This window comes from Erythrolamprus reginae, chromosome 1, assembly GCF_031021105.1.
Source record: "Erythrolamprus reginae isolate rEryReg1 chromosome 1, rEryReg1.hap1, whole genome shotgun sequence".
NCBI classification, from domain to species: domain Eukaryota; kingdom Metazoa; phylum Chordata; class Lepidosauria; order Squamata; family Dipsadidae; genus Erythrolamprus; species Erythrolamprus reginae.
In genome coordinates this window covers 10,435,817-10,446,177 of record NC_091950.1, presented here as the reverse complement: position 1 = coordinate 10,446,177, position 10,361 = coordinate 10,435,817, and positions in this window count along the sequence as shown.

Genomic DNA, 10,361 nt, shown 5'->3' with positions numbered 1-10,361 from the left:
CACTATCAAGGTATTGAGCAGACTGTTTGCATCCCATGGTTGCCCTGATCTATTAGTGTCTGACAATGGGCCACAGCTAACAGCCAGGCAATTCGAATTATTCCTAGATGGCCTAGGGGTCAGGCATGCCCTCATCTCGCCTTACTCGCCCTGGGCTAACGGGTTGGCAGAACGTTACGTAAGGGTGGCAAAGGAGGCATTGCACAGGTCAGGCCCTGGGGATGTGCAACAGAACTTGGACCAATTCTTATTAACCCAGCACATTACCCCTAACTCGCACACACATGTAAGCCCTGCAGAGTTATTGATGGGGAGAAAGTTGAGGTCACCATTAGACAGGTTAAATCCAAGGTTCTGTGTGAATAATAACCAAATGTGTATGAAACCAGAAAGAGAAATGTATTTGGGACAAAATGTATATGTAAAATGTTTTGATGGAAATGTAAACTGGATGAAGGGAATTATTGTTAAGCAAAACGCACCCAAGACTTATGTTGTTAAACTGGAGGATGGTCGTTTGTGGAAACGACACATAGACCACATTCGGAAACGAACTGAAAACCAATTGCAACAACCCGCTGACTTGGACTCTCCCCCTTCAACAGACTTTAGTACATTGCCCGAACTAAGAAACACGCAAAGAGACTTATCGGGCCAGGGGGAACCTTCCAGCGACGCCGAGCCATCCTCGTCCTCCGAGGCCTTCGTTGGGCCCGCCAGGCCAAGTCCGCCGCACCGGGAGAGCAGCGGCGAGCCATCCTCCACAGTCAGTGGCGAAGGAGAAATTGGACTGCGCAGGTCAGCGCGAGAGCCTCGGAGGCCTCACCGATTGGACGACTTCGTCACATGGCTTTCTTGATGGATGAGTCCAACTATGAGGGGAGGGGTGTTGTATCCTGGAATGGCTACCTTGTAACGCTGTAAATAGTTTGTTCCTCTTTTCCAGCGCTGTCTGGGCCCAAGCAGGAAGTCGCTCCTGATTGGCTCAGACGCGGCCGGCTCTAGCTTTGGCGGGAACCGCAAAAGTATAAAAGAAGCGGTTTCTCCCGGCAGAGCCAGTCGGTACTCGCTGAATTGTCACTTTGCCTTGCTGAGCTGTCACTTGTTCTCTGAGCTGAATAAAAGTACCGATTGCTCAAAACCCTGTCTCTGGGTCTACTTCACTTTCCCTCCCCTCCCCTCCTCTCCCCTCCTCTCCCTTCCCTTCCCCTCCCCTTCTTCTGCGCCTCTCCTCTCCTCTCCTCTATTCTCATTTCCATTCCTTCTTCCTTTCCTCCCCTCCTCTCCTCTCCCTTCCCCTCCCCTTCTTCTTCTCCTCTCCTCTCCTCTCCTCTCATTTCCATTCCTTCTTCCTTTCCTCCCCTCCCCTCCTCTCCCTTCCCCTCCCCTTCTTCCTCTCCTCTCGTTTCCATTCCTTCTTCCTTTCCTCCCCTTCTCTCCTCTCCCTTCCCCTCCCCTTCTTCTTCTCCTCTCCTCTCCTCTATTCTCATTTCCATTCCTTCTTCCTTTCCTCCCCTCCTCTCCTCTCCTTTCCCCTCTCCTTCTTCTTCTCCTCTCCTCTCCTCTCGTTTCCATTCCTTCTTCCTTTCCTCCCCTCCCCTCCTCTCCTCTCCCTTCCCCTCCCCTTCTTCCTCTCCTCTCCTCTCGTTTCCATTCCTTCTTCCTTTCCTCCCCTCCCCTCCTCTCCCTTCCCCTCCCCTTCTTCTTCTCCTCTCCTCTCCTCTCGTTTCCATTCCTTCTTCCTTTCCTCCCCTCCTCTCCTCTCCTCTCCCTTCCTCTCCCCTTCTTCCTCTCCTCTCCTCTCCTCTCGTTTCCATTCCTTCTTCCTTTCCTCCCCTCCTCTCCTCTCCTCTCCTCTCCCTTCCCCTCCCCTTCTTCTTCTCCTCTCCTCTATTCTCATTCCCATTCCTTCTTCCTTTCCTCTCCTTTCCTTTTTGCTCTCCTCCCCTCCCTCCTCTCCTTTCCATTCCTTTTCCCACTTCTCCTCTTTCTCCTCTCATCTCCTTTCCCCCTTTTCCTCTTGTCCCCTCTCCCCTCCCCCTCCTTCCCCTTCCCCTTCCCTTCCCTCTCCTCCCCATTTCCTTTTCCTTTCCCTTCCCCTCCCCTTCTTCCTCTCCTCTCCTCTCGTTTCCATTCCTTCTTCCTTTCCTCCCCTCCTCTCCTCTCCCTTCCCCTCCCCTTCTTCTTCTCCTCTCCTCTCCTCTCCTCTCGTTTCCATTCCTTCTTCCTTTCCTCCCCTCCCCTCCTCTCCTCTCCCTTCCCCTCCCCTTCTTCCTCTCCTCTCCTCATTTCCATTCCTTCTTCCACCCCCCCCCTCCTCTCCCTTCCCGTCCCCTTCTTCCACTCTACTCCTCTCCTCTCCTCTATTCTAGTTTCCATTCCTTCTTCCTTTCCTCCCCTCCTCTCCTCTCCCTTCCCTTCCCTTCCCCTCCCCTTCTTCCTCTCCTCTCCTCTCCTCTCGTTTCCATTCCTTCGTCCTTTCCTCCCCTCCCCTCCTCTCCTCTCCCTTCCCTTCCCCTCCCCTTCTTCTGCTCCTCTCCTCTCCTCTCGTTTCCATTCCTTCTTCCTTTCCTCCCCTCCTCTCCTCTCCTTCCCTTCCCCTCCCCTTCTTCCTCTCCTCTCCTCTCCTCTCGTTTCCATTCCTTCTTCCTTTCCTCCCCTCCTCTCCTCTCCATTCCCTTCCCCTCCCCTTCTTCTTCTCCTCTCCTCTCCTCTCGTTTCCATTCCTTCTTCCTTTCCTCCCCTCCCCTCCTCTCCTCTCCCTTCCCCTCCCCTTCTTCTTCTCCTCTCCTCTCCTCTCGTTTCCATTCCTTCTTCCTTTCCTCCCCTCCTCTCCTCTCCATTCCCTTCCCCTCCCCTTCTTCCTCTCCTCTCCTCTCCTCTCCTCTCGTTTCCATTCCTTCTTCCTTTCCTCCCCTCCTCTCCTCTCCCTTCCCTTCCCCTCCCCTTCTTCCTCTCCTCTCCTCTCGTTTCCATTCCTTCTTCCTTTCCTCCCCTCCTCTCCTCTCCTCTCCCTTCCCCTCCCCTTCTTCCTCTCCTCTCCTCTCCTCTCCTCTCGTTTCCATTCCTTCTTCCTTTCCTCCCCTCCTCTCCTCTCCATTCCCTTCCCCTCCCCTTCTTCCTCTCCTCTCCTCTCCTCTCGTTTCCATTCCTTCTTCCTTTCCTCCCCTCCTCTCCTCTCCTCTCCCTTCCCCTCCCCTTCTTCTTCTCCTCTCCTCTCCTCTCGTTTCCATTCCTTCTTCCTTTCCTCCCCTCCTCTCCTCTCCATTCCCTTCCCCTCCCCTTCTTCCTCTCCTCTCCTCTCCTCTCGTTTCCATTCCTTCTTCCTTTCCTCCCCTCCTCTCCTCTCCCTTCCCCTCCCCTTCTTCCTCTCCTCTCCTCTCCTCTCGTTTCCATTCCTTCTTCCTTTCCTCCCCTCCTCTCCTCTCCTCTCCCTTCCCCTCCCCTTCTTCTTCTCCTCTCCTCTATTCTCATTCCCATTCCTTCTTCCTTTCCTCTCCTTTCCTTTTTGCTCCCCTCCCCTCCCTCCTCTCCTCTCATTTCCATTCCTTCTTCCTTTCCTCCCCTCCCCTCCCCTCCTCTCCTCTCCCTTCCCCACCCCTTCTTCCTCTCCTCTCCTCTATTCTCATTCCCATTCCTTCTTCCTTTCCTCTCCTTTCCTTTTTGCTCTCCTCCCCTCCCTCCTCTCCTCTCCTTTCCATTCCTTCTTCCTTTCCTCCCCTCCCCTCCTCTCCTCTCCCTTCCCCTCCCCTTCTTCTTCTCCTCTCCTCTCCTCTCGTTTCCATTCCTTCTTCCTTTCCTCCCCTCCTCTCCATTCCCTTCCCCTCCCCTTCTTCCTCTCCTCTCCTCTCCTCTCGTTTCCATTCCTTCTTCCTTTCCTCCCCTCCTCTCCTCTCCCTTCCCTTCCCCTCCCCTTCTTCCTCTCCTCTCCTCTCCTCTCGTTTCCATTCCTTCTTCCTTTCCTCCCCTCCTCTCCTCTCCATTCCCTTCCCCTCCCCTTCTTCCTCTCCTCTCCTCTCCTCTCGTTTCCATTCCTTCTTCCTTTCCTCCCCTCCTCTCCTCTCCTCTCCCTTCCCCTCCCCTTCTTCCTCTCCTCTCCTCTCCTCTCGTTTCCATTCCTTCTTCCTTTCCTCCCCTCCTCTCCTCTCCTCTCCCTTCCTCTCCCCTTCTTCCTCTCCTCTCCTCTCCTCTCGTTTCCATTCCTTCTTCCTTTCCTCCCCTCCTCTCCTCTCCTCTCCTCTCCCTTCCCCTCCCCTTCTTCTTCTCCTCTCCTCTATTCTCATTCCCATTCCTTCTTCCTTTCCTCTCCTTTCTTTTTTGCTCTCCTCCCCTCCCTCCTCTCCTTTCCATTCCTTTTCCCACTTCTCCTCTTTCTCCTCTCATCTCCTTTCCCCCTTTTCCTCTTGTCCCCTCTCCCCTCCCCCTCCTTCCCCTTCCCCTTCCCTTCCTCTCCTCCCCATTTCCTTTCCTTTCCTTCCCCTCCCCTTCTTCCTCTCCTCTCCTCTCGTTTCCATTCCTTCTTCCTTTCCTCCCTCCTCTCCTCTCCCTTCCCCTCCCCTTCTTCTTCTCCCTCTCCTCTCCTCTCCTCTCGTTTCCATTCCTTCTTCCTTTCCTCCCCTCCCCTCCTCTCCTCTCCCTTCCCCTCCCCTTCTTCCTCTCCTCTCCTCATTTCCATTCCTTCTTCCACCCCTCCCCTCCTCTCCCTTCCCGTCCCCTTCTTCCACTCTACTCCTCTCCTCTCCTCTATTCTAGTTTCCATTCCTTCTTCCTTTCCTCCCCTCCTCTCCTCTCCCTTCCCTTCCCTTCCCTTCCCCTCCCCTTCTTCCTCTCCTCTCCTCTCCTCTCGTTTCCATTCCTTCGTCCTTTCCTCCCCTCCCCTCCTCTCCTCTCCCTTCCCTTCCCCTCCCCTTCTTCTGCTCCTCTCCTCTCCTCTCGTTTCCATTCCTTCTTCCTTTCCTCCCCTCCTCTCCTCTCCCTTCCCTTCCCCTCCCCTTCTTCCTCTCCTCTCCTCTCCTCTCGTTTCCATTCCTTCTTCCTTTCCTCCCCTCCTCTCCTCTCCATTCCCTTCCCCTCCCCTTCTTCTCTCCTCTCCTCTCCTCTCGTTTCCATTCCTTCTTCCTTTCCTCCCCTCCCCTCCTCTCCTCTCCCTTCCCCTCCCCTTCTTCTTCTCCTCTCCTCTCCTCTCGTTTCCATTCCTTCTTCCTTTCCTCCCCTCCTCTCCTCTCCATTCCCTTCCCCTCCCCTTCTTCCTCTCCTCTCCTCTCCTCTCCTCTCGTTTCCATTCCTTCTTCCTTTCCTCCCCTCCTCTCCTCTCCCTTCCCTTCCCCTCCCCTTCTTCCTCTCCTCTCCTCTCGTTTCCATTCCTTCTTCCTTTCCTCCCCTCCTCTCCTCTCCTCTCCCTTCCCCTCCCTTCTTCCTCTCCTCTCCTCTCCTCTCCTCTCGTTTCCATTCCTTCTTCCTTTCCTCCCCTCCTCTCCTCTCCATTCCCTTCCCCTCCCCTTCTTCCTCTCCTCTCCTCTCCTCTCGTTTCCATTCCTTCTTCCTTTCCTCCCCTCCTCTCCTCTCCTCTCCCTTCCCCTCCCCTTCTTCTTCTCCTCTCCTCTCCTCTCGTTTCCATTCCTTCTTCCTTTCCTCCCCTCCTCTCCTCTCCATTCCCTTCCCCCTCCCCTTCTTCCTCTCCTCTCCTCTCCTCTCGTTTCCATTCCTTCTTCCTTTCCTCCCCTCCTCTCCTCTCCCTTCCCCTCCCCTTCTTCCTCTCCTCTCCTCTCCTCTCGTTTCCATTCCTTCTTCCTTTCCTCCCCTCCTCTCCTCTCCTCTCCCTTCCCCTCCCCTTCTTCTTCTCCTCTCCTCTATTCTCATTCCCATTCCTTCTTCCTTTCCTCTCCTTTCCTTTTTGCTCCCCTCCCCTCCCTCCTCTCCTCTCATTTCCATTCCTTCTTCCTTTCCTCCCCTCCCCTCCCCTCCTCTCCTCTCCCTTCCCCACCCCTTCTCCTCTCCTCTCCTCTATTCTCATTCCCATTCCTTCTTCCTTTCCTCTCCTTTCCTTTTTGCTCTCCTCCCCTCCCTCCTCTCCTCTCCTTTCCATTCCTTCTTCCTTTCCTCCCCTCCCCTCCTCTCCTCTCCCTTCCCCTCCCCTTCTTCTTCTCCTCTCCTCTCCTCTCGTTTCCATTCCTTCTTCCTTTCCTCCCCTCCTCTCCATTCCCTTCCCCTCCCCTTCTTCCTCTCCTCTCCTCTCCTCTCGTTTCCATTCCTTCTTCCTTTCCTCCCCTCCTCTCCTCTCCCTTCCCTTCCCCTCCCCTTCTTCCTCTCCTCTCCTCTCCTCTCGTTTCCATTCCTTCTTCCTTTCCTCCCCTCCTCTCCTCTCCATTCCCTTCCCCTCCCCTTCTTCCTCTCCTCTCCTCTCCTCTCGTTTCCATTCCTTCTTCCTTTCCTCCCCTCCTCTCCTCTCCTCTCCCTTCCCCTCCCCTTCTTCCTCTCCTCTCCTCTCCTCTCGTTTCCATTCCTTCTTCCTTTCCTCCCCTCCTCTCCTCTCCATTCCCTTCCCCTCCCCTTCTTCCTCTCCTCTCCTCTCGTTTCCATTCCTTCTTCCTTCCTCCCCTCCTCTCCTCTCCTCTCCCTTCCCCTCCCCTTCTTCCTCTCCTCTCCTCTCCTCTCGTTTCCATTCCTTCTTCCTTTCCTCCCCTCCTCTCCTCTCCATTCCCTTCCCCTCCCCTTCTTCCTCTCCTCTCCTCTCCTCTCGTTTCCATTCCTTCTTCCTTTCCTCCCCTCCTCTCCTCTCCTCTCCCTTCCCCTCCCCTTCTTCTTCTCCTCTCCTCTCCTCTCGTTTCCATTCCTTCTTCCTTTCCTCCCCTCCTCTCCTCTCCATTCCCTTCCCCTCCCCTTCTTCCTCTCCTCTCCTCTCCTCTCGTTTCCATTCCTTCTTCCTTTCCTCCCCTCCTCTCCTCTCCCTTCCCCTCCCCTTCTTCCTCTCCTCTCCTCTCCTCTCGTTTCCATTCCTTCTTCCTTTCCTCCCCTCCTCTCCTCTCCTCTCCCTTCCCCTCCCTTCTTCTTCTCCTCTCCTCTATTCTCATTCCCATTCCTTCTTCCTTTCCTCTCCTTTCCTTTTTGCTCCCCTCCCCTCCCTCCTCTCCTCTCATTTCCATTCCTTCTTCCTTTCCTCCCCTCCCCTCCCCTCCTCTCCTCTCCTCTCCCTTCCCCACCCCTTCTTCCTCTCCTCTCCTCTATTCTCATTCCCATTCCTTCTTCCTTTCCTCTCCTTTCCTTTTTGCTCTCCTCCCCTCCCTCCTCTCCTCTCCTTTCCATTCCTTCTTCCTTTCCTCCCCTCCCCTCCTCTCCTCTCCCTTCCCCTCCCCTTCTTCTTCTCCTCTCCTCTCCTCTCGTTTCCATTCCTTCTTCCTTTCCTCCCCTCCTCTCCATTCCCTTCCCCTCCCCTTCTTCCTCTCCTCTCCTCTCCTCTCGTTTCCATTCCTTCTTCCTTTCCTCCCCTCCTCTCCTCTCCCTTCCCTTCCCCTCCCCTTCTTCCTCTCCTCTCCTCTCCTCTCGTTTCCATTCCTTCTTCCTTTCCTCCCCTCCTCTCCTCTCCATTCCCTTCCCCTCCCCTTCTTCCTCTCCTCTCCTCTCCTCTCGTTTCCATTCCTTCTTCCTTTCCTCCCTCCTCTCCTCTCCTCTCCCTTCCCCTCCCCTTCTTCCTCTCCTCTCCTCTCCTCTCGTTTCCATTCCTTCTTCTTTCCTCCCCTCCTCTCCTCTCCATTCCCTTCCCCTCCCCTTCTTCCTCTCCTCTCCTCTCGTTTCCATTCCTTCTTCCTTTCCTCCCCTCCTCTCCTCTCCTCTCCCTTCCCCTCCCCTTCTTCTTCTCCTCTCCTCTCCTCTCGTTTCCATTCCTTCTTCCTTTCCTCCCCTCCTCTCCTCTCCATTCCCTTCCCCTCCCCTTCTTCCTCTCCTCTCCTCTCCTCTCGTTTCCATTCCTTCTTCCTTTCCTCCCCTCCTCTCCTCTCCTCTCCCTTCCCCTCCCCTTCTTCTTCTCCTCTCCTCTCCTCTCGTTTCCATTCCTTCTTCCTTTCCTCCCCTCCCCTCCTCTCCTCTCCCTTCCCCTCCCCTTCTTCTTCTCCTCTCCTCTCCTCTCGTTTCCATTCCTTCTTCCTTTCCTCCCTTCTCTCCTCTCCTCTCCCTTCCCCTCCCCTTCTTCCTCTCCTCTCCTCTCCTCTCGTTTCCATTCCTTCTTCCTTTCCTCCCCTCCTCTCCTCTCCTCTCCCTTCCCCTCCCCTTCTTCTTCTCCTCTCCTCTCCTCTCGTTTCCATTCCTTCTTCCTTTCCTCCCTCCTCTCCTCTCCATTCCCTTCCCCTCCCCTTCTTCCTCTCCTCTCCTCTCCTCTCGTTTCCATTCCTTCTTCCTTTCCTCCTCTCCTCTCCCTTCCCTTCCCCTCCCCTTCTTCCTCTCCTCTCCTCTCCTCTCGTTTCCATTCCTTCTTCCTTTCCTCCCCCTCCCCTCCTCTCCTCTCCCTTCCCCTCCCCTTCTTCTTCTCCTCTCCTCTCCTCTCGTTTCCATTCCTTCTTCCTTTCCTCCCTCCTCTCCTCTCCATTCCCTTCCCCTCCCCTTCTTCCTCTCCTCTCCTCTCCTCTCGTTTCCATTCCTTCTTCCTTTCCTCCCCTCCTCTCCTCTCCTCTCCCTTCCCCTCCCCTTCTTCTTCTCCTCTCCTCTCCTCTCGTTTCCATTCCTTCTTCCTTTCCTCCACTCCTCTCCTCTCCATTCCCTTCCCCTCCCCTTCTTCCTCTCCTCTCCTCTCCTCTCGTTTCCATTCCTTCTTCCTTTCCTCCCCTCCTCTCCTCTCCTCTCCCTTCCCCTCCCCTTCTTCTTCTCCTCTCCTCTCCTCTCGTTTCCATTCCTTCTTCCTTTCCTCCCCTCCTCTCCTCTCCATTCCCTTCGCCCTCCCCTTCTTCCTCTCCTCTCCTCTCCTCTCGTTTCCATTCCTTCTTCCTTTCCTCCTCTCCTCTCCTTCCCTTCCCCTCCCCTTCTTCCTCTCCTCTCCTCTCGTTTCCATTCCTTCTTCCTTTCCTCCCCTCCCCTCCTCTCCTCTCCCTTCCCCTCCCCTTCTTCTTCTCCTCTCCTCTCCTCTCGTTTCCATTCTTCTTCCTTTCCTCCCCTCCTCTCCTCTCCATTCCCTTCCCCTCCCCTTCTTCCTCTCCTCTCCTCTCGTTTCCATTCCTTCTTCCTTTCCTCCCCTCCTCTCCTCTCCCTTCCCCTCCCCTTCTTCTTCTCCTCTCCTCTCCTCTCGTTCCATTCCTTCTTCCTTTCCTCCCCTCCTCGCCTCTCCATTCCCTTCCCCTCCCCTTCTTCCTCTCCTCTCCTCTCCTCTCGTTTCCATTCCTTCTTCCTTTCCTCCCCTCCTCTCCTCTCCATTCCCTTCCCCTCCCCTTCTTCCTCTCCTCTCCTCTCGTTTCCATTCCTTCTTCCTTTCCTCCCCTCCCCTCCTCTCCTCTCCCTTCCCCTCCCCTTCTTCTTCTCCTCTCCTCTCCTCTCGTTTCCATTCCTTCTTCCTTTCCTCCCCTCCTCTCCTCTCCTCTCCCTTCCCCTCCCCTTCTTCCTCTCCTCTCCTCTCGTTTCCATTCCTTCTTCCTTTCCTCCCCTCCTCTCCTCTCCATTCCCTTCCCTCCCCTTCTTCCTCTCCTCTCCTCTCCTCTCGTTTCCATTCCTTCTTCTTTCCTCCCCTCCTCTCCTCTCCATTCCCTTCCCCTCCCCTTCTTCCTCTCCTCTCCTCTCCTCTCCTTTCCATTCCTTCTTCCTTTCCTCCCCTCCTCTCCTCTCCCTTCCCTTCCCCTCCCCTTCTTCCTCTCCTCTCCTCTCCTCTCGTTTCCATTCCTTCTTCCTTTCCTCCCCTCCTCTCCTCTCCTCTCCCTTCCCTTCCCCTCCCCTTCTTCCTCTCCTCTCCTCTCCTCTCGTTTCCATTCCTTCTTCCTTTCCTCCCCTCCCCTCCTCTCCTCTCCCTTCCCCTCCCCTTCTTCTTCTCCTCTCCTCTCGTTTCCATTCCTTCTTCCTTTCCTCCCCTCCCTCCTCTCCTCTCCTCTCCCTTCCCCTCCCCTTCTTCCTCTCCTCTCCTCTCGTTTCCATTCCTTCTTCCTTTCCTCCCCTCCTCTCCTCTCCATTCCCTTCCCCTCCCCTTCTTCCTCTCCTCTCCTCTCCTCTCGTTTCCATTCCTTCTTCCTTTCCTCCCCTCCTCTCCTCTCCCTTCCCCTCCCCTTCTTCCTCTCCTCTCCTCTCCTCTCGTTTCCATTCCTTCTTCCTTTCCTCCCCTCCTCTCCTCTCCTCTCCTCTCCTCTCCCTTCCCCTCCCCTTCTTCTTCTCCTCTCCTCTATTCTCATTCCCAT